This window comes from Sinocyclocheilus rhinocerous, unplaced genomic scaffold (genome assembly GCF_001515625.1).
Source record: "Sinocyclocheilus rhinocerous isolate Xijiao unplaced genomic scaffold, SAMN03320098_v1.1 scaffold2338, whole genome shotgun sequence".
Taxonomy (NCBI): domain Eukaryota; kingdom Metazoa; phylum Chordata; class Actinopteri; order Cypriniformes; family Cyprinidae; genus Sinocyclocheilus; species Sinocyclocheilus rhinocerous.
Genome location: NW_015644013.1, coordinates 88224 through 92867, shown reverse-complemented (window position 1 = coordinate 92867; position 4644 = coordinate 88224). Strand labels below are relative to the sequence as shown.

Genomic DNA, 4644 nt, shown 5'->3' with positions numbered 1-4644 from the left:
CCTGTTTTTAGGACCACCCCATGACCTCCAAGTACAGGAGGTGCGTAAGGACTCTCTGGTCTTGCTCTGGAAACCGCCTGTCTACCAGGGTCGTGATGCTGTCAATGGATACTACATTGATATCAAAGAGGCTGACGCAGACTTTGAGATGTGGAGAGGAGTCAATGAGAAAGCTACTGACAAGACATTCAAGAAGGTTTGTATGCATATGGAAGCCGTAGGGCAGTGGAGTTTGTTAAGGGTTGTGATATTGGTATACCTTTGAGAAAATTAAGTACTCTTGTAGCATACTTTTAAAATGAGTACTTATTATGGAAATAATTTAAAAGGATATACTTAAGTGAAAACTCAATGTAATGTTTTTGGAAACTTAACTGCATGTTAATTGCAATTAAAATATTTTTTAATACATAAATTTGTATTAAATGCAATTAGCTGAACTTTAGAGGGTTTTTTACCCACTTAAGTAGGACTTAAGTAGGACTTAAGTACATCTTTATATGTAATTTCATAATTACTTCTGTTGTCTTTGAAATATGGTTAACGTACCATTGAATGTACTTACAAGCATTTATGTTAAACTAAAATATACTTTAATGTCATTTCTATTGAAACTTGTATGTCATGTATTTAAATATATTTGTAATTACTCATTTGAAATGATAATTGCAATTTAGTACATTTAATATATATTAACCATAACCTCTACATGTGCTGTAGTATGTCAAAATAAGCACAAAAAAAGATTATTAAAACATATTGACTCAAAATGTACTTTACAACTTTTAATTTTACATTAAAAAGTGCACTTTTTAAAAGTGTACTTAAGTGTGTTATGACATGAAAGTGTCACTCTTTGAGTCACTTAAGTGGCCTTTTATTTCATAACTATTATCTATACAATTATGTCATCTTTTTAAATATACTTTTAAGATTTGAAGCACACTACAAGTTCACATTTAATACAATTAAGCACACTTCTTTTTTCACAAGGGTAGGTTTATGGTAGTAAATGTTGTTTCTCTTATTCTAGATCAAGGATCTAAAGGAGGGGGAATCGTATGTTTTCCGTGTGCGCGCTCAGAACAAAGCCGGTGTAGGAAAAGCATCAGATCCAACAGAACCAGTTGAGGCAGTGACTAAACCAGGTACTAAACTAGACAGAACTAGAATTTATCAAATAACATTTTACTGTACTGCAAAAAAAGCTACTGCAGATAAAATTGAAATCAATGTGAAATAAATTAAAATTATCCTTTTCTTCTGTACAATTCATACATTTGTCTTCATGATCTCTCTTCAAATAACTTGATATACCTCTGAAAATTACTTTTTTTTTTTTCTTTTTACACGTAATCTCATAATCTTTACAGTGGGTGCTTTTGCAAATGAGGAATCTGTTTAGAGTTGTTTTTAAATCCAGGTTAACCCTAAAAACAAACCAAAATCAACAAGACTTAACTACTCTCAACAAAATCCAACAAGCCATTTCTTTCTCACAGGAACTACCGAGATAGTTGTGAATGTTGACGATGACGGCGTCATTTCACTGAATTTTGAGTGCTCTAACCTCACCGCTGACTCCAAATTCGTCTGGTCCAAGAACTACATGGAAATGACAGAACCTGAACGCATGACCTTAGAGACCAAGGGTAACAAGTAAGTATCTATGGGCGAATGAGTTTTGTTAAATTACTAATTATCAAATTTAAAATTATGGCTTAAAGGGTTAGTCGAACCAAAAATGAAAATGTTGTTCCAAACCCATAAGACGTTTATTCATCAGAAAATACTTTTTAAAGGAATAGTTCACCCAAAAATGAAAATTTGCTGATACTTTACTCCCCCTCAGGCCATCCAAGATGTACAGTCATGTGAAAAAGAAAGGGCACCCTATTGAATTCCCTGGCTTTCCATATCAGGACGTAATAAAATAATAAAAATCTGGTCCTTAGCAGGTCTTAAAATCTGGAAAATAAAACTTCAGATGAACAACAACACATGACATATCACACCGTGTCATTATTTATGTAACAAAAACTAGGCCAAAATGGAAAAGCCATGGGTGACAGATCCACTTTTAGATCATGGCTCAAATATGCTTGCTTGACTTCTGTTTGTTAATAGACTTTTAATGGATGGACAACGAGATAATATTAATAATATCTTCATTTTTGTTTTAAAGATGAGGGATTGAAAAGACATGAGTTTGAGTAAATGTTTTGTCTTTTTGTTTTTGGTTCAAATGTCCCTTCAAACCAACTTGTGTACCTTCTGATCAATCAGTCTTGGGTAGAACATTTAAAAAATATATTATTTATTAATGTAGCAAACAATTTCAGCACATTTCCAGAGCTATAACTACAAAAAAAAAAAAGGGGGTTACACTTTATTTTGATAGTCCACTTTAGACATTCTATTAACTATACGTAACTTTGTAACTACATGTCAACTAATTCTCATTAATTTTCAATTACATGTCAACTACATGTCAACTAATTCTCAGAGTAGACTGTTAGGGTAGGTTTAGGGTTAGTTGAATAAGTTGACAAAGAAAGTGTTAGAAGATATTAAGCAGATAGTCTACTAATACTCTACTAACTGCTAGTTGACATGTAGTTGCAAAGTTACTTGCTGTTAATAGAATGTCTAAAGTGGACTATCGAAATAAAGTGTTACCTGAATTTGGTCTTTGTATAATTGTATAATAGTAATATTAGACTTTTAATTAATGTCATGTTTTGTGCTGTTTTGTTTTTTGTTACCACAATTAGAAATTCCACTTAAACGAAAATTGAAACGAAAGAATTATGTTTCTACTCATTTTTTGGTGAAATATAAACATTTAAAGGACGCCTGTAGTAACTTTATCCTTCATAACTTACAGACATACTTAAAACACACTAGTCATCTTTTGATACAAGAAACACGTATAGCTGCACTAATTAATAGAGAGATCATTAATTGATAGATTTTCACTAATAAGGACAAGACTGCAATATTAAATTAAATGCAAGAAGTCAGAGTGTTACAATTGTAACTGTAACAGTGTTGAGATTTTTTTGTATATGGTTCAAATTCTTTTAGATGTCAGGCATCATATGCTTTCAAAAAGCAAAAGACTACTTCTATTTTTGCAGAAGACTAGGCAACTATTCTAGCGGTAACTAGATTATAATTATTTGAATATATTTCAATATAATATTTAACATAGATAGATAGATAGATAGATATTGATATACATATATTAATATAGATTTTAAATATATTTTACTCAAATATATTAATTAGCTAAAGAGTCAAGAACAGTCTTTAACCAAATGTTAATAAAATGGTACAAGACCCTTTTAACATTTTAACAGAACAACTCCATGAGATCATGTGGAGATAATATTCATATTATTTTTAAAACTGATTTAAAAAGCAACACATTGTTTAATGTGTAGCAGTAATAATTTATACATGTACTTTTACATTTAAATATGTTCATTTTCTAACAGAAAAGTATGTCAACACAGCCATGTGTCATTGTGTTTCAGCTGAAATCCTGCATGCTCTTGAAAAACAAGATTTCACGAGTTCACACTCACATCTAATAAACCGAGTAGAGGTTATGCGTGTCTGGCCTACTGTTCGAGGGGAGGGCTCCGAGCTCTGAATTTTATTTAAATATAAAAATGCTGTTTTAATATGAAACAAAGTCTCAGCTTTCTAATTCTGTCTGTTTTATGATGAAATCTGAGCCTTAAAATCGACAAATCTATATTGTAAGCCTATAGAGTTTACACATGTTTATGGGTGAAGTTATTAAAGAGTGAATGGGGAACCATTATTTCTCATAGAGTTAAATATAAAGCTGGTTATGGAACACATTGATAAAGGTGAAGAGACTGAAACACTTTGGGATGAAAGACCTGCAGAGCTTTAAAAGCTAAAAGATCCAAGACTTTTACTAGAGAAATAAACCACAGTGAAATATGCTGTGTGTGAGTTTTGTCTGTTTTCCTCGCACAAACACTGCAGTGTGTTAAAAGAGCTTGAGAAATCCTCAATAAAACAGTGTTCATTTCTGAGAAATTTTGATGTCAAATATTTAAGTCCATGTTTGATAATGTGTGTAGGCCTTGTGTGTTCAGCATGACTGTGTGACAGTGTTCTGGAGGAAGTGGTAAGAAAACGCAGCGCTGCTCTTCCTCTGCAGCAGGTTACAACCCAGGCATCAAATCAGAGCTCTACAGATTAATATTAACGGATAGCTTCTGTTTCACTCAGGAGAGACAACTGCAGACTCCTCACCTCAACCGACAACACTAACTCTCTTCTCCAACTGCTTTAAAACAGTTTTACAAGCTTAATAGCTGATGAATTTCGCCAAGTCAGTCAAGTCACATTTATGTCTATAGCACTTTATAGTCTTTATAAAGATCATTTCAAAGCAGCTTCACAGTAGTAAACAGGAAAATAACAGACTGTAAAGAGACAATAGTGCCTTTATTCAGCTCTACTGATGATGTCCACCAGTCATTTGCCTACTAGTAATGATAGTAACAAGATATATGTGTACAAATACAGTATATATGTATTTACATATATATATTGTGTGTGTGTGTGTGTGTGTGTGTGAGTGTGTGTGCCTGTGTGTGT

General features: G+C 32.5%; 1 pseudogene; it reads left to right on the top strand.

Annotated features, from left to right (window-relative positions):
* The window catches only part of LOC107757848 (uncharacterized), a 7285-nt pseudogene extending 5622 nt beyond the window's left edge, over positions 1-1663 (top strand).
* Positions 1664-4644: the final 2981 nt, after the last annotated feature.